General features: G+C 43.6%; 1 protein-coding gene across 5 annotated transcripts in view; it reads right to left on the bottom strand.

Annotated features, from left to right (window-relative positions):
- Positions 1–23,288, bottom strand: part of LOC309516258 (poly(rC)-binding protein 3-like) — a 185,549-nt gene that overhangs the window by 141,630 nt on the left and 20,631 nt on the right. For 2 of the 5 annotated variants that reach the window (XM_082195004.1, XM_082195000.1), the window contains exon 1: positions 13,318–13,596. The exons of the other annotated variants lie outside the window; for them this stretch is intronic. The gene's annotated coding sequence lies outside the window, so the exon portion shown is untranslated. Of the gene's footprint in view, positions 1–13,317; positions 13,597–23,288 lie in introns of those variants that run through there. 5 annotated transcript variants of the gene reach the window in all.

Genomic DNA, 23,288 nt, shown 5'->3' on the forward strand with positions numbered 1-23,288 from the left:
ATCTTCATCTACCAGCAGAATGGACAAGGGAAGGCGTTCCAGAGTCTGGGAGTAGCCACCACCAAGAAGGCCCTCTCCTGCGTCTCCACCAAGTATGCTTGTGAGGGTGGCAGAATTGCCTCCCCCAAGGATCTCAAACCCGGGCAGGTTTGTTTGAGGGCATATGGTCTTCCTAAGCCCTGTAGGAAAGGCCTACTGTTAAGGAAAGGCCTTCTGATTTAACAATACAGCGGGGCCCCCAATCAAAAACTGCATTTGAAGGCTGCTCGTTGTAAGGTTTGCCATGCTAGGAAATGCACAGAAGGGAGGCATGCACCATGGTGATGGCAGAAAACAGTTGGAGGCATACATGCACCCAATAAGAAACAGAAAGTAATGCTATAGGATGCAGGAGTGGGGGCTAGTCTGTCCGTCATCTGTGGCACTCACCCAGGCCTTGGGTTTTATACCTGTAAGAAGGGTCTTGAAAACATGTTTTTGGTGTGAGGAATTCAAAACTATTACAATACTTTTGATTCAACAACATTTAGCTTGGTAAATCTACATTTGATTAAAAAGCACATAAACTTCTCAGAAAATAAAAGAATTTTTATGCTACTTTCTGAATATGTCAGGTAATGCTAAATATCAATAATATTAATAATATTATTAATAATAAGTTGACATAATATTAATATATACCATAACTGCAAGTACTTGGCAATCATTTTTAATGAGTTCTATGCAATTTGACACGCATATTACTTACTAAGTAAAACGAAGTTATATTAATTTAACCAAAATATCTTTTGAATTCCCATCATGTTACAACTTTTTAGTACTCCATATTTTTGGAATTTGAAAGTTTAAAAATTCAACATGCCCTAATGGGACAGCCTTGTCTATTCTCACCTGGAGCCAGAAGCTGGGAAGACACAGAGGCCTGACTTGCTCTCAGTGATGAGTCCCAACTACAGTTTGCCCGCCTTGCTGCTAGAACGCTAATGGAGGATGCAAACTGTTGGAGTGTTGAAGCTGTGAGCCCTTCCATCATCTCACATTCCATCTTCAATCCTATGTAGGAAGTCTTTCACTACCTGGAGGCGTGGATGTTTGCAACAGCTTTCTGTCAAAGAGCTGATTAGATTCATTGCTTGGGAGGGGATTTTGATGGTATAATTCATGTCACCAACCTCTTTGGACCCGTGGGAACACCGGCAAGCCAGAGATACTGTTGTGGGAACCACAAGTGCACACAACCAAGCACACACTGCAACCTATTCTATTGGCTACAGTAAATGGCTAAACCTAATAAATGGCAATTTATTTGGCTTGGGAAACTGCCAGATATGGCAACTAAGGCTTTAATTAAAAAGACAAGAGGAGGAGGGATCATTGCCACAGCCAAGGGGTGAGGCTGAGTTGGGCCAGGCGTGCAGGGAGGCAGCGGGTGCAGGTGCCCTCCTAGCCCAGGCAGGTCAGGCCCATGGGAGGCGAGGGGCCTGCAGAGGATTGGAGCTGGGGGGGGGGAGGGCAGAAGGGAATGGGCAAGGCCTGGGGGAGTGGGGAGCTGGGAACTACCACGCAGCACCGAAAAAAGTGCAGAAAAAAAATTACGTGGGTCAAATAATGAATGCTGTTAAAGGTAAAGGTAAAGGTACCCCTGCCCGAGCGGGCCAGTCTTGACAGACTCTAGGGTTGTGCGCCCATCTCACATCTATAGGCCGGGGGCCAGCGCTGTCTGCAGACACTTCCGGGTCACATGGCCAGCGTGACAAGCTGCATCTGGCGAGCCAGCGCAGCACACGGAAACGCCGTTTAACTTCCCACTGGTAAGCGGTCCCTATTTATCTACTTGCACCCAGGGGTGCTTTCGAAATGCTAGGTGGGCAGGCGCTGGGACCGAACGACGGGAGCACACCCCGCCGCGGTGATTCGAACCGCCGACCATGCGATCGGCAAGTCCTAGGCGCTGAGGTTTTACCCACAGTGCCACCCGCGTCCCCTATAGGGTGTAAGCAGTGGATGCACGCAGTAGTGTGGGGAGCAGCGGGAGCACAAATGGAAAAAAGAATAAAGCAACAGCGCGGATGGGCCGATGGCGTGCATGCCAGCAGTGAGGGCTCCGCATACCCACTCTGGCACGCGTGCCATAGGTTCACCACCGCTGTAATATTGCATCCTATTATCAGGCTGTTAAGCAGGCCTCATTAAATAAATGACTGGCTTCTCTCTGAGGAAACTATTGAAAAGAAGAAGAAATTAATAAACGGTTTAATATGGTACCATGAAAAAAAAATTATAAAAATAAACAAACTTGAGTACAATTCTGTTAAAAGGGCGTAGCCAGGGTTTATTGGGGGGGCAGGCTTTATGTTGAGGTTGCAGAACCAATTTATCTGCGATGCAAATGGCCAGTTAAGTATTTTTATTAACTTACTTGATTGGGGGGCAGCTTCCCCCCCCCCTGCTCCCCCCCGCTGTGCCCATGTCTCCTAGTCTATTTCTCTCTAGCAGTCAAGATCAAGTCTGTGTCCTGGTTTATGACTATGCACATCTTTTTAAACAATGAACCATCACATTTCAGGTGTGACAAGAGATGTATCAATATGGATATATCACAATCTACATAGTCCTGAAAATTTGGTAAACGGTCAAAAACATTCCAGTTTATGAAGAGAGGGGAAGGGGAGGTCTTATACCTTCGTGCTTCCAGTACTTTCAGGCAAGAAATACCACATTATCTGTGTGTAGAAAATATTATTAAATGAGGGAGAAAAGTAACTGAGTTCAAATCCCCCGTGCAAAGAATTTTTTATATATTCTTGTTATTAGATCTGAGAGTGTCGCTGAGTATGTTGTAACCTTATGAAAAAGTGGGCGAAGGATTTGGGATGTCACATGAAGAAGTGGAATTGGATCAGTATGTGTTTTTGTGATAATATTCATTGAGTACCAGTGATATTTTTCTAGGGGGAAAAGTGCCAGAACTCGCCACGAATCCTCCCTTGTTCTCTTATTATGGCAATGACACCCACCTGGGGGGTTCCAGAACTGAGTTCCAGTGAGTTCCGGCTGAAAAAAGGCCCTGCAGAGCCCTGTTCCATTTTGTGTGTGCAGCCCATGGCAGCCATGCTGTGCTGGCACCCAGGAACACTTTTATCAAGATGGGAGGGCAAGCACCTCTTTTTTTTACCAAAAGAAAGTACAGGATCGTATACTGAGGAACATATTGCTTAAAACTAGTATTAGCTGGTCTGACTTAACAACAAAAACTCAGTATCAATACTCTCCAAGTTACCGTATTTTTCGCCCTATAGGACGCACTTTTCCCCCTCCAAAAATGAAGGGGAAATGTGTGTGCGTCTTATGGGGCGAATGCAGGCTTTCGCTGAAGCCTGGAGAGCGAGAGGCATCGGTGCGCACCGACCCCTCTCACTCTCCAGGCTTCAGGAAGCTCTCCGCAAGCCTTGCGAGCCCGGCAGGAGTTCCCGCCGGGCTCGCAAGGCTTGAGGGAGGCAGCCTGCAGCCCGAAGCATGGGGTACGCTCTGGAGCGCGCCCGGGCTTCGGGCAGATATCGGGCAGCCCCACAAGCTCGGGGGACAGCGGGGAGGCGGAGCGCTGCCATCCCGCTATTCCCCGACCTGGTTTAGAGGCTGGCGGTGGGGATAAGCTTGCTTCTCCTCATTGCCAGCCCCACAAGCTCGGGGGACAGCGGGGAGGTGGAGCGCTGCCATCCTGCTATTCCCCGACCTGGTTTGGAGGCTGGGGATGGGGAGAAGCTTTCTTGCTTCTCCCCACAGCCAGCCCCACAAGCTCGGGGGACAGTGGGGAGGCGGAGCGCCGCCATCCCGCTATTCCCCGACCTGGTTTGGAGGCTGGGGATGGGGAGAAGCTTTCTTGCTTCTCCCCACAGCCAGCCCCACAAGCTCGGGGGACAGTGGGGAGGCGGAGCGCCGCCATCCCGCTATTCCCCGACCTGGTTTGGAGGCTGGCGGTGGGGAGAAGCAAGCTTGCCCCACAGAGGCTAGGGAGGCTGTCCCTGAAGGCAGAAGAGGGAGACAGAGTGCTCCGTCTCCCTCTTCAAACTTGGGGATGGCTGCAGGGGGGGGGGGAATAAATTTTTTCCCCTTGATTCCCCCCCCCCAAAAAAAAAACTAGGTGCGTCCTATGGGGCGGAAAATACAGTAAGTCAGATTTATCATTCTGTAAATATTTGGAGTTTGCTGTCCAATAATGCAAGCTTTTGAAACCGAAATTCTGCTTATTTTAAATACTGTAAAGCAGCCATAAGCTGTAACATTTATGATAACCTAGCTCTTACTGCAAACCCGTCTTTAATACTTGACTTGCTATTTTTGTGAAATGCACGTTTAGACAACCAAGCATACATCTCACTCATATGGAAAAAACGTCAGCATAATTTGTTATACCAAAGGCAATTTATTCTAAATGGTAAATGCTCTATGGAGAAGGAAACCTATCCTGTTTTAATATAATTGTGAAGGCAGGACACAGCTCCAGCAGCCTCCATGCTGAAAATAAACGACCACCATGGAGAAATGCAACAAATAAGGACAGAATGCACTTTGCAGGTAGTCACAAATGCTATTGTTTCAGAGTGTGGTTCTTTATGGTTTTAATTAAAGTAACACCACTGGGATTTTTAAAAGGCTGCAGATTAGGTTTCTGGATTCAAACTGAGTTGAGGAAATAGGTAGGAACCTGAGCATATCCTTTGCTGGGTAGACCAGACAACTGGACTAAGAGCTCCCTGTTGTAGGATATAAAGTTTGTGAACATATTATCATTATTTTGTGTGATCTCAGAAGCTAAGCAGGGTCAGGCCTTGTTAGTACTTGGATGGGAGATGGACTGGGAAAACTGGGTGCCATAGACTTTGTTGAGATTAATGCCTTGCAGAGGGTTGGGCTAGGTGACCCATGGAATCCCTTCCAATTCTACGATTCTATGATTATTATTTCTTAAATGCCTAAAAACCCAGGTGCTGCATAAATCATAATTTAATCCAATAGATCCTGTCAGTAGGTTCACAACCTAAAAAAATGAACTGATACAAGAATAAGGATAGAGGAGGATGTGCAGTACACATAACAAGACAGCCATTAAATTCCCAGCTGTTTCCCCCCCTAATTGTAGCAAGAAACTTGAAAGTAGGTGTTCCATAATGTTAGTATGGTGCAGGAGCACCAGCTACAGGAGTCTGAGTCCTTTCTGACCCCCCTATATTTTTGAGGTCGGGACCAGGGAACCCCAATGTTCCAAAAGCGCAGAGTCAAAGCACAGAGTCAACCGCAGTGCAGCTCCAGCAGCCAAGTCTGTCTCCTTCTCCTCCTACCGCGAAAGGGAAGGAGGATCAAAGCAGCCACCCACCAGCGGCGGTACCAGGAGGAGGTGGACAAGGATCCACCAGCCACTGAAGTTGCACAGCCAGCACATTTGGCTCCTCCCCCAGCTCCTACCAACGCCCTGATGTCACACGCACAATGTTCTCCCTCTACTCCAAAATTGCTCTCATAAGTTGGCACCTCTGGCACAATGGAGTAGCTATATGGTTGGACAAGGGCTATTATGGAGACCTATAAGGTTCAAACCCTCAGAGCCAGGAAACTCACAGAGTAACCTTGAGCCACTCATTCTCTTAATGCAATTAACCTTTAGAGGATTCGTATATGCATAGTATTCTGGCATTCCTATGACAACAAACCTCCAAAATAGTGTCCAGGCCATAGGTGCCAAGTTCCCGGGGCTATGCCCCCCCCCCACAACATTTTAAATGAGGGGGCCAGTCTCCCACAAAGTCCAGTGCAGCCGCATGTGCACTCTGCGAGGCATGTGTGCACTATGTCATCACACACCCCTGGCGTGTGCGCGCTGACATCACCCATGCACATAGCAGGGCACAGTGCTGTAGCAGGGGATCAAATACTTTCCCCCCTCGCTGTAGATGGGGAAAACAAGATGAAAATGAGTTCAATATAGAGAATATATCTATGGCCACTGATAAGACAGAAAAGTTGCCGGATGTGCCAGATGACTCTAACTTAATGCTTTCAAAAGATATTTAGAAGGAGGTTTACAAAAAGTAGGAGTAGTGCTATACCATTAATGTGTAGGTTTTTCTTAAAGGAGCTACCTGGGAAATCAGTAGAAAAGACAAAGCCCCTGTGCAGAACATGGTGTAATTTCAGAACAAGAAAAATTAATCTCAGAATGAAAGCAGTAACGGTTGGTCCACTCAGGTGGTCTGTGGCATGTCTGTAAAAATGCAATGAGAAATCATATTGCATCCAGCACAGTGCATTACAATTGCTGCAACAGAGAGAAAAAATAATTAGGAAGTCTGCCAAGAGCTTCAGCCACTTTTCCAGCGGTCGTGGGTTGGGGGGAAGTGTGAGAACTGCTGAGGTAAATATTGTTTGCTATTTTTAAGTAAACTTACGTTTTTAATGAAAACTTTTCACACATTTTAATTATATTTAAGCTATGTACAATATATGTTAGGACCCAGACAAAAACACTGCTGCAGGCTCTTTATAGGTAATATCACACGTTCTGGTTAATACAAGCAAGTCACAACTCCCTTAGCTGCTAGTCTGTGAGAATATAGCAGCAAGCTGTGACCGATCCTTGTTAAGAGTTTGGTAATGAAGGTAGCCCTGGGATTGTCTGGAAATAAACTGACAATGTTGAAGGGCCTGGAAAACAAGGGCCTCGTATATTGCTGAACATATGCAACTCTTAAAGTGCCCCCCCTGCTGCCACCCATGCCTACAAGCTTCCCTGTTTCACCTGCCCCATTAAATCATCTGTTAGACATGTGTCAGGTAAGTTGCTGGAACCCACCTTGGTCAATGCAGATATTGCTTCAGCACTAATCATCATCATCATCATCATCATCATCATCATCATCATTTATTTCTATCCTGCCCATGTGGCTGGGTTTGCCTCCAAACTCTGATTGCATATGCATGCTACTGGATACTAGGATACCACCATGATAAAAGGAAGAAGACGACAATATTTTCAACAAATACAGTGGTACCTCGGGTTAAGAACTTAATTCGTTCCAGAGGTCCGTTCTTAACCTGGAACTGTTCTTAACCTGAAGCACCACTTTAGCTAATGGGGCCTTCTGCTGCCACCGCACAGTTTCTGTTCTCATCCTGCAGCAAAGTTCTTAACCCGAGGTACTATTTCTGGGTTAGCAGACTCTGTAACCTGAAGCGTATGTAACCTGAAGTGCATGTAACCCAAGGTACCACTGTAGAACAAGTGCATCAAAGCTGTACTTTAGGCGGCAAAGAGCAGCCAAATGATGGTATGAAAGTGATAAGTTTCTGGAAACATTTTTTTTGTGGGGGTGGGGGAAAGAAATACCTTTTGGTGCCCAAAAGTCTGAAAACAAAATTTTCCAAGACCATCATTTTCTGCTAAATTAAAAGTAACTCCTAACATGGCCTTAAAAGCCAAAGTTCCTATCCCCCCCCCCCCCCGCTGTAATAAGCAGTCAGTTCTGGGGGTGAGGAGATATTTGAAAATAAAACCTGTAGTATATTTGATAGCTGGGTTGTGCCCTATCCCTGGCCTGGTGAATAATTCAGAAGACTGGAATTCATTCCTGAAACTCACTCATTGCAGCTGGAAGAGGGGCTGGGGCAAAGCATCCTATCAAGAGCCTTTTCTCTAAGTGCAAAAATACTGTAAGGTGTCATTTTGATATGTATTACTTAGAATTGGTTTTATGTTGCATATATCACGAAGCCAGAAGAGGGGAGTTATTTGAAGGGATTCTCATGTTCAAACCTGCCAACTTTTGAAAATTCAAGTTTCAAAAATCCCGGGGAGGGAGGACACAATCCATTGTTAGATTCCCCTGCACAAGCCCCATTGAGATGAGGAATTCAATGGAGATTGGCTGCTTCTGTTCTCAACAGGGGTGAGGCACCCCTGGAAGCTAAGAAATCCTGAATGTTCTCATGGAGTTTCCGGTTGACACTGCTGATGCTTCATTTGAAACCATGGTCTCACTGTGGAATGGTGAGATGAAAAGCACCATCAATGGATCACCCCCAAACACACTCTCCTGTGCTGAAGAGCCCAACTTTCCTGGTTTACTGAGATATTAAGGATGATGAAACAGGCAGGACAATTAGAATGCAGAGGACACATATAGCATCTATGAGCAGACACAAGAGCACATTATAGTGCTTACTTTATGTTAGTGATGTTGGAGAGAGTCTTACTTCTCATCAGCACTGGGTTCTCAGAGATTTCCTATGTAGTAAATGTTGGAGAGAGAGAGGTTTGGGTGAGAGAACCTACTCTCCAGTAGCAGAATTAAGCACAATGGCCATTGCAAGCAAGTCTCCATTCACTGGCAGCAAAAGGTTGGTGTCTGGACTGTAACTTCCCTGAGATCATATCATGACTTAGGCTGCCCTGATTTGTAAAAACGCTTTCAAAAAAACACCAACGTACGATAGCTCTCAATGCAATTTTGCATTGACAACGGATCACTGCTCTACAGTGCCCTCTGGTGTCACATTTTTATAACTCGTTTTTAATGTTTTAACTGACCAGTGTAGATGAGGGTAGACAATGTCTGCATTCCTTGGGAATGAGGAATGGACCAGGCAACAGTATGGCATCCAGAGAATTTAAAGTACATGCTATGTTTGAAAATGGGTGAAAATAAAAGTGTTTTCCTGCAGGCCAGTATCTGTCAAATGTAGCCTTGCTATAAATAGAGCTAAGTTTCTATCTACATGTATTGTTTTAGTAGATTTCATTGTCACATAAGCTTGGCCTAAAAGACAAAGATGTTGGTTTTTTAAAAACTTCTCCATTTGATCACCTAGAACAGGCATGGCCAAACTTGGCCCTCCCGATGTTTTGGGACTACAATTCCCATCATCCATGACCACGGGTCCCGTTAGCTTGGGATGATGGGAGTTGCAGTCCCAAAACATTGGGAGGGCAAAGTTTGGCCATGCCTGACCTAGAACATGGGTAGGCAAACTAAGGCTCAGGGGCCAGATCCGGCCCACTCGCCTTCTAAATCCAGCCCACGGACGGTCTGGGAATCAGCATGTTTTTACATGAGTATAATGTGTCCTTTTATTTAAAATACATGTCTGGGTTATTTGTGGGGCATAGGAAATCGTTCATTCCCCCAAAAAAATATAGTCTGGCCCCCACAAGGTCTGAGGGACCGTGGACAGGCCCCTTGCCAAAAACGTTTGCTCACCCCTCACTTAGAACAATGGTGGGAGACTTCCAGCCCACAAGTGTAATTAAAATAAATAAAAATCCACCAGCATTTTGGTGTGAATTTCTCTTAATACATTTTTGTATGTTGTTTCAACTAATATACACATTTTTGCAAGCATTTTTTTCTAATAGCATTTATTTTGGTGTTTTTTTAAACAATTATTCATTTTTATGCATACTTCCAATAATATATTTTGGGAAACACTGGTTGGTTTGCCAAATTTGACTAAGTGCAAATTTCAAAGGATGGCTGTATTTTGGTTCTCCTATTGTTTCACAATGTGCAGATTTCCATAGAGTACACCTAGAAATGTGACCTGAAACAAATCCCCCCAAAAAACCTGTTGCAAAGAAATAAAGGAAAGAATCAGGAGTTGAGTCACCTGACATCATGGTGCTATCAGGTGATTAATAGATTGTGATTGTGCTCATAATGCTATTGGGGTGGCCATATATGACCTTGCTTTCAACACCATTTGTGCCGATGAAACTTTTGGGGTGGTCACACTGCCTCATTTCTAATCAGTGTACATCCCATGACTTCCTGCTGAAATCCCATAACTCATCCCACAAATGTCCCACTCTTGTTGTGCTATAGCCTCTCTGAACTGCAACAATGTGGTAGCATTGGGGAAGCATCACAGAAGAAATGGCAAAAATAAATTTGCAATCAATGCACTATTATTGTGTCAAGAAAATGCTGAGGAGCCTTTCGCGTCTGCCATGTCTGCCTGTAAGAGGGGAGCCTGTTTCACAGGAGTCCCCCAGGGAAAGAGATGGAAGGTTGGTGAGATCTCCCCAAAGATGTGATTCATATCGTTCACAAGTAACACAGAAAATGAAACACACTGATTAGAAAACACACTGCAGCCCTGATTTTAAAGAGGATATTGTTCATGGAGTCATTTTGTCAAGAACTATTAAGAACCTACAGACTCACACCATTCAGCCCCCCCCCTCAAAATGTAACAGTCTTGTCTATTGGACATTTATCAGAATTTTGGTCAGTTTAGTTTTAAATGACTCAATCAATAGGGTTTTGGAGGGCACATCTCTTGGGAGATAATTGCACAGGAAAATAAATTGCACTGTCAGGAAGATTTCTCTGATATTCAGCATTTCAGGTCAAGCACATTCACAGACTCCTTCATAGGTTTGTTTTTGTTGTTTAAATGAAACCTAAACCTTGTCCTCCCCCCCAACTACTCAGATGAAAAAATACATGTTTTCGAGAGAGAAACAACCCCCCCCCCCCACAAAAGACACTTTGGCCTTGCCAGCTATGCCATGCCCTCCACCCCCATCCTCAAATAGCTGCTCAGCATTCCATGCCCACTGGACAATGTTAGTCATCACTGAGCCATTTGGGGTTTTCTCCCCCTGTATATATTGTATTTTTGCAAATCTATGGATAACTCCCTGTTTTGTGGATGGATTTTGGCCTACCTACCTAAGAATCCACACTTCAATAACGAGTTTAGTATATAGGATATTGCTTTTTTTAAAAAAATCAGCAGTGAACAGTATTGTGCAATAGAAACAGGCATCGAAGCACCACTACTTGAAAATATGAGCAACTTAAATAACTGAAAGGCAAATGGGAACATGAACATCTACACAGCATTGCATTACAGACACAATGCTAAGAGTAGCTCTAAAATGAAATGGGAGGGAGAACAACCACATAAGAGGAAAGAAAGAGCAGTGACGGAGGCCTTCGAGGACTCCTGACCAAAATCATGTTAGATTCACACCAAGCCATTCATGTTTATTTCACAGGCTCTTAACTGTGTTACACATCCTTAGGGGAAGGATGACTAATTTGGGAATGATTGTAATATGGTTAATTTTCCTCAATTTCAGCTAGTATGAATAGCCTGATCTTTTTCATCTTTTGTGATGCCAAACAGCCCATACTTCAACACCAGACTAGATTCATGATTCGTGACCATCTTATACAGTAGCCCCCTTGCCCGCAAAAAAGCCCACACACGCCAATCAGCAGAAATCAGTTTTCCAAACATGAAAACCAAGAGGTATCACTTGATCTACAATATTCTGTGTGCTGCTCAGCGACACCATTCAAGATGCTATGCAGCATTGCAAGCAGAACATAATACCAGCCACAGCGTGACATAAGCATAAATAATTCATACACCCACAATGGCATTGTTAAAAATAGACTATTCTTTGTGACACTATCAGACATGCTCCTTTGAGAATTTGTTGTACCTCGAGACAAGAGGCTTTCAAAGTGGATGGGGAACGACATCTTCATCCGTGCCTGTGTGCAAAGCCCCATTAGTAAGGCACAATATCAAGGTGCAACTGGTAACACAGTGAAGCTCCGTTTCAAAACCATGCAGTCACGCAGCTCCACATGCATATATGGGGCAAGGAGGAAGTCGATCTTGAAGCAAAGCAAAATCTGTCCCAGGCATCTGCAGACTGTGGCCTATGGCAGTGCCCTTGCAAAGTGATTCAGAACTGGGGATGTGGCAACTCACTTAAGTACTGAGGTCTTGGCAAAAAAATAAGAATTTCAGCAAGAGCATGCATGCCCTGCCCCCCCCCAAGGGACACAGGTGGGTGGCGCTGTGGTCGAAACCACTGAGCCTCTTGGGCTTGCTGATTAAAATGTTGGCAGTTTGAATCTGCACAACGAGGGAAGCTCCCATTGCTTTGTCTCAACTCCTGCCAACCTAGCAGTTTGAAAGCATACCAGTGCGAGTAGATAATTAGGCACTGCTGCGGTGGGAAGGTAAACAGAGTTTCTGTGCGCTCTGGCACTTGTCATGGTGCTCCATTGCACCAGAAGCAGTTTAATCATGCTGGCCACATGACCTGGAAAGCTGTCTGCAGACAAATTGCTGGCTCCCTTGGCCTGAAAGCAGAGATGAGCGTCGCACCCCATAGTCAAATTTGACTGGGCTTAACCATCCAGGGGTCCTTTACCTTTACCTATGCCCCCCCAAAAACATGACAGTGCCATGGAACTCCTGGGTGGATTATGTGGACCCCCTGGGGTCCTCAGACCACCAACTGGGAACCACTGTTTTAGTGTATTGTTGTTTTTTCCCCTTTTTATGGTTTTGTCTTTTTGTAAGCCGCTTTGAGGGGATTTTTTTAACAACCAAACTGAGTATAAATCTTATGAAACAAACAAACAAATAAATAAAAACCATAACAGGACCTCACATTCACACATGGTAGATGGTAAACACTTCTCAGTGACACTTAAGAAACAAAACAATGTATTTTCACACTTTTGCTAATATTTTGTTGCATGCAGCATTGTAAACTAAGCAGCCATCTCTCCAGCTTTCACTCCAGCTATTCAAATTCCAGTTCAGATATTCATTCAACCGTATGAATGTGATTAATATTGTTGGCATCTGTCTGTCTTGAGAGACAATGGCGGGTGCCTTTGAGGGTGAAGTCAAACCTCTGTGCTAGCAGCACCAAAGTGACCTCCTTGGGGCATGGAGGTCCGGGATGCTCAGAATACAAGACCCCTCCCCCTCTCGACCTGGCTGATGTGGTCCAAAGGAAAGCTGAGCAAGACGTCTGGCGCCAGCTTGGCTGCAGGAGCTGCTGGAAGGAGGCATACAAGTCGCCATTCCACTGTCTTAGGGGCGCCATTCCAGATTTGTGTAGGGTTTACTCCTTAACTTTTCCTCTTCCAAAGATGTCACACAAGGCAGTGGAAGGGATTATTATTTTATAATTATTATATATTTATACCCCCCACTCCCGCCCCATGGGACTCAGGGGGGCTTACAGATAAAAACAATAATCACTTAAAAATAGGGGGAAATAATTAAAAAACAATTAAAATATAGAATTAAAACTATATACATGTATATAAACATACGGATAATCCCAATGAAAACAGCATCACACCAGCCCTTTCTTTAACTTTACAAGAACTGCTTTGTGAGTTCTGCCTGAAACACGGCCTATGAAGACCTTAAACAAACCAATGGCCATAGTCCCAGCCTTTGACATTAGCCAGTTGCATACAGCAAGTTTTACAGCCTCACCTCATCATCAACCATGGTTATCTTGCAGGTAGGTACCTCCTGAGAGTTTCCTCCCAAGGTGCTGTCCCTCTGTCCTCTTCTCCATTTTTCTGGCCTCTGTGGACTCCTTTTTAACCTCCCATCATTAAAGGGACTGGGTGAATCCCAGCAGCTACAAAACAAGCTCCCGCACTCCTCTGTCTTTAGTGAGAGGGCACTTGAAGACCATTTGGAGTCACGTTATTTCGAGTACCAACAGTCTGGGGAGCCTGTGTTTGAATGCCAACGAAACAAAAGCCTATGCTGCTGAGGTCAGAATGTTTCTGGTTCCTCACCATGGAAACCCACAAGCATGGGATAAGGTGCCAGTTCAGGCTCCATCAGATTCCAGAATGAGCACTATGGTGGCAGTTGGATGAGAAGGACAGGCAGAGAGGCCCAAGAACATTCCCTCCTCTCAGGTCAAGGGATTCTCATTCATACAGACCTAGGCTGAATTGTGTGAGCGGTGGAAGTTACTCATGAGTAAGTCAGTGAGGCAGACAGAGCCCAGCCTGATCTCACAGCACAGGCAGGATGGAGGGAATGGAAGCATTCATCCCTTGCTACATATAGGTCTGAACATGCATGTGCTTTCCGCTATTTTGCAAGTTTGTTGTCCTATTGTTTTCTACCGTCCACATCAGGAAATGTTGGTCAGTTAGTCATGACAGCTAAATGGAATCTCCATGCAAAAAACGAGTTCCTCTCTGAATTCCAGATATCCATGTGGACTTCTAGGGTCTTTGGGCGGCTGCTGGGAGAAACAAAACATTGAGCTCGATCAAGGGTGAGGAACCTTTGTCAGCTGAAGGACCACATTCTCTTCTGGGCAACGTTCTAGGGGCCATTCCAGTGGTTGGTGCAGGCAAAGGCAAAAGAACCAGAGAATTATAGAGTTGGAAGGAACCACAAGGGTCATCTAGTCCACCCCCTGCGATGCAGGAATCTTTCACCCAACAGGGGGCTTGAACCCATAACCCTGAGATTAAGAGTCTCATGCTCTACCAACTGAGCTATGGATACTGTGTGTAGCAATGGATGTGAATTTTATCTTTGAACAGTAGGCTAGTTTCTCACGTACTCACACGCGCCCCTCTCTATCCTCCCCCATCCAGGCAAGTAAGAGGCATTATGAGGGTCCAAGGACACATTTGAGCCAGGCAAAAGCACTCAAGGAGAATGCAAAGCAGGACTGGTGCTGAACATGGCCCAGATGGAAGGGTGTGTGGCTGGGCAGGGGCTGTACTGCAGGGAAAGGCCTGAGGGCCAGATAGAGAGGCCTGCAGGGCTGCATTTGGCTCCTGGCCCTGAGGTTTCCCACCACTGGGTGAGACAGACCATTGGTTTAATGCAATAAGCCAGGTGTAGGCAACCTAAGGCCCATGGGCCGGATGTGGCCCAATTGCCTTCTAAATCTGTCCTGCGGATGGTTTGGGAATCAGAGTGTTTTTACATGAGCAGAATGTGTCCTTTTATTCAAAATATTTACTGCAAAATTCAGAGACATACAGATTTTGAAGGACGGCTGTATTTCGGTTTGCATGTTGTTTTGGAGAGTATGGATTACGCAAATTCACTTTAAAATGTGAACTAAGTTGAGTTTCTCCTGCAATCCAATTGTAAATAACAGAAACCTCCATAATCAGAAGTAGCATGTCACTATGTGGGGTAAATAGCAAGGGATGGCCATCACTGTCATGCCCTGTTTATGAACCTCCAGACACATCTGGATGACCACTTATAGCAGAATGCTGGACTAGATTGACCTTAGTCTGGCATAACATGGCCATTCTGACATTTTATTTTAGATTTTTAATTCATTGATTTTGGCACAGAATATATATGCCAAATATATGCCATTTTCCCATTCACAATTTCTTAACTTCATTAGGTCACTGCCTCTCATCTCTCTCACCCCACGTAACACATGCAGGAAAAGCTTTTCTTTCCAGCCACAGTATAGTAAGAGGGGAAGGGATTGCAGCTGTTCTCTCATTATTAGAGAAACCACATCTAGCAATTTTCCTGTTCAGGATACGGAGCCAAGATTCATTAATAAGGGTCACAGGCTGTGAAGTCACTGGGACATTTGGAAGAACCCTCTGCATACCACTAAAAATGTCAATTGGGAAGACTACAAATATTATTACAGTCACTTCAAAGCCAGTAACAACTTTAGCCTGCCTCACAGCAACTAATTTTTAATAGGAGCCCTATTTTGAACCAAGGAAGTGTTCACTAGTGAGCAACATTGGCTTCACCCATCAGCTCATTCTCACACACAACTTAATAAAAATATTATTTCATCCTCTATCCACATCAGTATGAACAGCAGCAGAGGCCTTTCCAAAGTACACCCCTTTAAGCATCTTGCCTGCCACTCCCATTTCTCTACACCTTGACTTCTGCATGGTAGGGAGTAGCTGAGGTGGAAAAAGAGAAAGTTCTGAATGCCCCTCTGTTGCTGTTCTTGTTGGGGAATGAATGAGGATTCAAGAGGCCATGTTACACCTTCCCAGAAAGTGGCTGGGATGTATACTTGTATGTGAGGGAAGAAGGATGCCCTAGGACCCAGGCCAAGCTGGTGACCAGGAAAGAATTCTTTGGAGTTCCAGTTGCATCTCTTTAATCGATAGCAATCACAATACTATAAACAACTCATGTGCTATGAATACCTCTTATTCTTACAGTCTTATTTCTACTCAGAAGCAAGCTTCATTGATATCAATGGGACTTAGTCCCAGGTAACTGTGTTTTGGGTTGCAGCCTTTAACTGGCAATAACATGATCAGAAGAAATGTCTAATATGGTCAAAGGCTCCTGAAAGCAAACACAAATGTACACAATACCTTTTTTGAACCCCATAGAAGGATAAATTACTATACTAAGAAATACCAGCTTGTGTGAACAATGATGTCTTCCAGAAATAGATACAGTGGTACCTCTAGTTACGAACATAATTCATTCCAGAGGTCCGTTCTTAACCTGAAACTGTTCTTAACTAGAGGCGTGCTTTTGCTAATGGGGCTCTTGCTGCCACTGCACCATTGACACACGAATTCTGTTCTCATCCTGGGGCAAAGTTCTCAACTCGAGGTAACTCTTCCAGGTTAGCAGAGTTTGTAACCTGAGGCGTTTGTAACTCGAGGTAGCACTGTACAGGCTACTTCAGGCTAAAATTCTGCAAAGTCAATTTGCAACACAATTTAAATTAAATCTTAAGCATGAGAACTGTAAACTCACAGCTGGGTGGATACTAGTAGGCCTTTTTGCAATGAAGCAAAACTTTTGAGTCAATTGCTTAGCCTCAATTTTAATTTACAAATGAGGTGATTACTTAATTTTTATAATTATGAAGCATGCATGCACTCATACAGCTGTAGAGAAACCTGCTGGGTAAAAAAAGCTTTGGCGGAAAATGATACCTCAATTTTAAAAAGGGGAAGGGGGGCACTTGTCTAATTAGTCATTTACAGGATTGATTAATTAAGTTTGAGAGGGGAGAAAATAAAGCTTGTCACCAGCAAGTTAAATCCTTTTTGCAAATTCAAAGCTGGGGCAATTAGAAACAATTGCCAGGGAACTCATTTGTAAAAGGTCAATACAATTATTTCTAAGGCCTGGAAAGCGTTCCTTCAATACCAGTCAGTGCTAGGAAGTACTGCAACAGCAATGGTTAGGTTTGCTAATAACCATGAGAGGGTTGTCTTACCATATTTTCACACAGCGCAATTCACCATGGTATTGTGGCAGAAAACATAATTATTTCTGCTTGGAAAAGGAAGATACATCAGCACATCATAGTTTTTGGAGTCTATTCTCTCTTAATTTTTTTTTAGCAGAGAGAAAGGTTCCAACTCTTACACTGTAGTCATCACCTTTTGTAGAAGAGCCACAATAGTACCTCAACATAGGTAAAGGGACCCCTGACCATTTGGTCCAGTTGTGGACGACTCTGGGGTAAAGCTCATCTTGCTTTACAGGCCGAGGGAGCCAATGTTTGTCCGCAGACAGTTTTTCTGGGTCATGTGGCCAGCATGACTAAGCCGCTTCTGGCGAACCACGGCAGCGCACAGAAACGCCGTTTACCTTCCCGCCAGAGCGGTACCTATTTATCTACTTGCACTTGACATGCTTTCGAACTGCTAGGTTGGCAGGAGCTGGGTCTGAGCAACGGGAGCTCACCCCGTCGTGGGGATTCGAACCGCCGACCTTCTGATTGGCAAGCCTTAGGCTCTGTGGTTTAGACCACAGCGCCACCCGCATTCCTCCACAGCACCACCCGCATCCCTGTACCTCATCATACCATTCCACAAAATTAGCAGAAACATCTAACCCTCAAGCTAAAACATTTTCAGAGAGTTTCCCTTCTCTCCTGTCTCCTTCCTAGAAAGTTTTCCTTAAGTGACAAGTATCATTCAATTTCACATCTGTATTTCTGTAGCATCAGCACTTCAGCTGCATTTCTCCTTGGCTGTATAAACTTCACTAAATGGTCATTACTGATACTCTAGTAACCTCCAATGGATTTGAGCAAGCTTAAAGGGACATGTGGCAGCAACTCCTTTGCAGATATATCTTTGTGTTGCTTGACCTGAATTGCATATAATCCTTTAAAGAAACAGCTTTCGACGATAGCCCCTCATAGCTCTTAAAAGAGGAGGGGGAAATGACTCTCAGTGACACTTATGTTGCCCCATTTTCACTCCTGTAAGTATTTTTCAATCCCAAGCAGAAAAAATTCATTGTGACACCAAATTGAGCATCTTAAATCTCTAGTTGCTGAGTTCAGAAAAAGCTGGAATGCCACTAAGATAGTTCTACATACATATAAACCAGTGCATTATACAGATCTTAGCAATGCTTTTCAGAGTCAGCTATATAAAACAGGGATTCAGGTAGCTATGATCCATAGCTAAGATTCATTTGACAAATGTTGCAGCCCTGGGCATTATTTCATACTGGTATTAAATGATTGGTTTCAGTAGCCACAACATAAGAATGCAGGGTGGTGGTTTAAAGATTTCCTTTATGTAGAAAGTTTGCAGAGTACCAATAATCTCACTCTGCTGTTCTGATAAAATATTCAAGTAAGACTTGATCACAGCTTATTCTCCACTTTCCTCTTTTTTAATTGCTCTGTCAAATGAAATGATTTTTGAGGGACTGGCATTTTTTAGGCTATTTGATAGCACTACTTTGTGACTGAATGGTAGAATCAGAATCAGAAGAATCTTTATTTTAATCAGCCACTAGCCATAGCAATAAAATAAAATGTACTGAAGAGAGGTAAAAACTTAACTATGCAAAAGACATCTGGAGGTTTACATCAAAAATCAAATAATAGATCTTATTCTAACTACCCTGCTAAAAATTTTGCAGTTTTTCCTGTCACCTGATTATCTTGATCTGCTAGAAGAAACGACACAGTAGCAATGGTTGAGCGACCCGATATGGATAGTAGCAGAGGAGTAAGAACATCACTCCTCAAATCTTTATAAAGTGTGCAAGCTAGAAGCACATGATTCAATATTGCCATCTTCACATGGACATTTTTCCAGCGGATTTTTTTGAAATCAACCCTCAAGTACAGCTGAAGGCAGTGTATTTAATCTTGCATAAGTGAAAGTGTGTCTGTATTTTGGAATTGTTAAATTTTGCAAATAGGGTGTCAATGTTTCTTAATGACTAGGTGAAAAATAATCATACCAGTAGACTGGTAGGGTTTAAATTTAGCCAAAGCCAATAATTAAATGTACTACACCAAATCTGTAATTCAACAGAGGGGAGATTAGCTTCCACACACAATGAAGCATTTGGAACACAGGACGGAACAGGGGGGAAATTGCCTTAAGAACTCAGACTGAATAGCGTCTGTAGATCCAAGGTGAGCGCCTGTCCAAATGGGCTCAGGCCCATAAAGTAACTGCGCTAAGGGTTTAGCTTTAAACACTTCAAGTGCTAATGATATGTGATTGCCACCTTTCATATGGAAAAAGCATGTCAGAATTTTGGCACTTTGAGAAGCTTTTTCCTTTGCATATTTCTGATGTGCTCCCCAGCGGCGTAGCGTGAGTTGTCAGCACCCGGGACAAGGCAAGTAATTTGCGCCCCCTAACCCGGGGCAAGGCAAGTAATTTGCGCCCCCTAACCGGGGGCAAGGCAAGTAATTTGTGCCCCCCCTAACCTGCCGATCTGAGGCGAGTTGCCGCTGGCGCTGCCGCCCAAAGAACGCCGCTTGCCCGGAGGAGGAGGGGGGCAGAGAGGCGAGGAAAATGCAACATGGCCCAGCAGCTGCAGCAGCAGCAGCGGAGGCGGGGCTGTGAGGAGGGGCTGCCTGGTGCGTCCTCCGCGGCGAGCGCAGAGAGCCGCTGCCTGCCGGACGCCTTCAGCCCGGACGCGCGCACAGCTCGTCGGTTCCGCGAGACATGGGGCTCTGCTACAGCCTGCGCCCGAGGCTCTTCGGCGACTCCGGAGGCAGCGAGCGCACCCTCCCAGATGTTGCGCCCGGTGCGGCCGGCCCCCCTTGCACCCCCCACGCTACGCCACTGGTGCTCCCCATGACCCTGTTGACTGAAAAGTAAGGCTGAGGTATTTAAACACTTTAACTGATTAACCATATGCCATCCATGGGCCCTATAGTTTCTTGAAAACACCATGACTTTAGTTTTCTTGTAGTTCACAGCCAACTGTTCTCTTTGGCAGTGCAGTGGTACCTTGGGTTACATACGCTTCAGGTTACATACGCTTCAGGTTACAGATTCTGCTAACCCGGAAGTAGTACCTCGGGTTAAGAACTTTGCTTCAGGATGAGAACAGAAATTGTGCTCTGGCGGCGCAGTGGCAGCAGGAGGCCCCATTAGATAAAGTGGTACATCAGGTTAAGGACGGTTTCAGGTTAAGAATGGACCTCCAGAAAAAAATTAAGTTCTTAACCCGAGGTACCACTGTATCTTGAGAATGCCCTCATCAATCTTTTCAGGCCCACTTTTGTTTGAGATAGAAGTACCGCATCATCTGCGTATAATAATATAGAGGTGGCTTTTGTGGCCAATTTAGGGGTGTGAGACTCTGGGGGTGTTGAACTCTGGACAATATCATTTATATATAAATTAAACAGTGCGGGAACTAGGATACAACCTTGCTTAACTCAAACTCAATGACTCATGGAGAGAGGCCCATATTACCCTAATACCAAAACCAGAGGCGGATAAACTTGACGTAAAAAACTATAGGCCGATATCACTACTCAATAACGATTATAAAATATTTGATGAGATAATGGCAAAAAGACTGAAAAAATATTTGACAAAATCAATTCATAAAGACCAAGCCGGCTTTTTGCCAGGCAGACAACTGAAGGACAACATAAGAAATATAATAAACATCATTGAATATTTAGAGTTTAAAAATGAAATTCCTGCAGCTCTGGTATTCGTCGACGCCGAAAAAGCTTTCGACAATGTATCCTGATGTTTCCTTGTAAAGTGTATGGAAAGGGTAGGGATAGAGGGGCCCTTCTTGGAGGGTATCAAAGCAATTTATTCGAGCCAAAGAGCGAAATTAATTATTAATAATAACTTAACAGATTCATTTATGATATCAAAAGGTACAAGACAGGGGTGCCCTCTGTCCCCCTCCTGTTTATTATGGTACTGGAGATAATTGCAAATAAAATAAGGGAAACACCGGAAATAAGAGGAATTAAACTTGGAGTGAAAGAATATAAATTAAAGGCATACGCCGATGATTTAGTGATATCATTAGAAGAGCCATTAAAAAGCGTGGAAAAAGTCTTGGAAGTGCTTGAGGAGTTTGGGAAGTTATCTGGGTTTAAGTTAAATAAAAATAAGACAAAAATACTGACTAAGAACTTGGCGGAAGACTTAAGAAATCAATTAGAACAACAAACAGGACTCAAGGTAGTGAAAAAGGTGAAGTATTTGGGTATTTGGGTAACTACAAAAAACATTTAGTGGAACAAAATTTAGTGGAAAATAATTACAAAAAAACCTGGAGTGAGATTAAAAAAGATTTAGACATCTGGAGTAGATTAACACTCTCCTGGGAGGGACAAATGGCAGCCATAAAAATGAACATCCTTCCAAAAATATTATTTTTATTTCAGAATATTCCAGTAATTAGAGGAACAACAATGTTTAAGGAATGGCAGAGGACCCTGTCCAGGTTTATCTGGCAGGGGAAGAGAGCAAGAATTAAGTTTAAACTGCTCACAGACAGGAGAGAAAGAGGGGGGTTTGCCGTCCCAAATCTGCAATTATATTATGAGGCTGCATGCCTATGTTGGGTTAAGGACTGGATAGTTCTGGAAAACTTAGATGTGTTAGACCTGGAAGGATTTGATGCTAGATTTGGCTGGCACGCCTATTTATGGCAAGATAAAGAAAGGGTGCATAAGGGTTTCTCCCACCATATTGTTAGAGGAGCGTTGTTAGAGGTTTGGAATAGAACTAAAAGACTGTTGGAAAAGGGCATACCGTGGTGGCTATCTCCAGTTAATATCTCATCCCTTAAAAATTTAAACACGAGAAGCCAAAGATGGACCTACGAAGATCTCCTGACCAAATCGGATAAGGGGTGGAGAATTAAATCATTTGAAGAACTAAAAGATAAGTCAATAGGGTGGTTACAGGTTCACCAAATTAACGCCCTATGGAATGAACACAAAAAAATAGGGATGAATGAGAAAAAATCAAAATTCCAAGTGGAAATATTAGAAGGAAAGAGTAAGCTTCTATCCAAAATGTACAATCAATTACTGGAATGGGATACAAAAGACGAGGAGGTGAAGGAGGTCATGATAAAGTGGGCCATAGATTTGGGATATAGTTTAGAATATGAGAGATGGGTGAAACTTTGGACTAAGGACATGAAATTTACAGCATGCGTTAGCCTCCGTGAAAATATGGAAAAAATGATGTATCGTTGGCATATTACTCCTGTTAAGCTTGGAAAAATGTACAAGACTGGAGACAAAAGATGTTGGAAATGTAAAAAAAAAGAGGGCGACTTCCATCATATGTGGTGGTCATGTGAAGAAGTGAAGAGGTTCTGGGGTTCTATCTATGATGAATTGAAAAAGATACTGAAATACACATTTCCTAAAAAACCAGAAGCATTTCTTCTGGGAATGGTCGGTGAGGAGATCAGAAAAGAAGATCAAACCATGTTCCAGTATGCAACGACAGCAGCAAGACTGCTGTTGGCACAGAACTGGAAATCATCTAAAATCCCAACTATTAGTGAATGGCAAAACAAGCTATTTGAGTACTCTGAGCTAGCAAAAATGACACAGAAGATCAGGCATCACAGTAATAAAATCTTTATTAATGATTGGAATAAATTTATATCATACATGGAGAAAAACTTAGGTAATATTAAAATAACAGTAGGTGAATTATAGAATCTGCGAAGTAAAGATAAAGGTAGAAAGAAGGAACTGCAAGAAGCATATCAATGGGATATAGCTTAAATCGTGGTGGAGGGAAGTCAGAATGATGTTATGATAATTAATACTTTTGGAGAAATGTATTTACGTCTTGATATTTTATTGTCTACATCTGCTTATTTTGTGATGTCTTTTTTTTTTCTTTCCTATTGTGATTTTAAAAGAGTGAATATTGGAAATAAAAGTTATTTAAAAAAAAAAAGAGAGAGAGAATGCCCTCATCAATCTTTTCAGGCCCACTTTTGTTTGAGATAGAAGTACCGCATCATCTGCGTATAATAATATAGAGGTGGCTTTTGTGGCCAATTTAGGGGTGTGAGACTCTGGGGGTGTTGAACTCTGGACAATATCATTTATATATAAATTAAACAGTGCGGGAACTAGGATACAACCTTGCTTAACTCAAACTCAATGACAAACTTATATGCAAATTGCAAGATTGCAATATAATCTATCACACTGTCTCCATGCTTTGTAAAGT

The sequence above is a fragment of the Podarcis vaucheri genome (assembly GCF_965113315.1).
Source record: "Podarcis vaucheri genome assembly, chromosome: 13".
Classification (NCBI taxonomy): Eukaryota; Metazoa; Chordata; class Lepidosauria; order Squamata; family Lacertidae; genus Podarcis; species Podarcis vaucheri.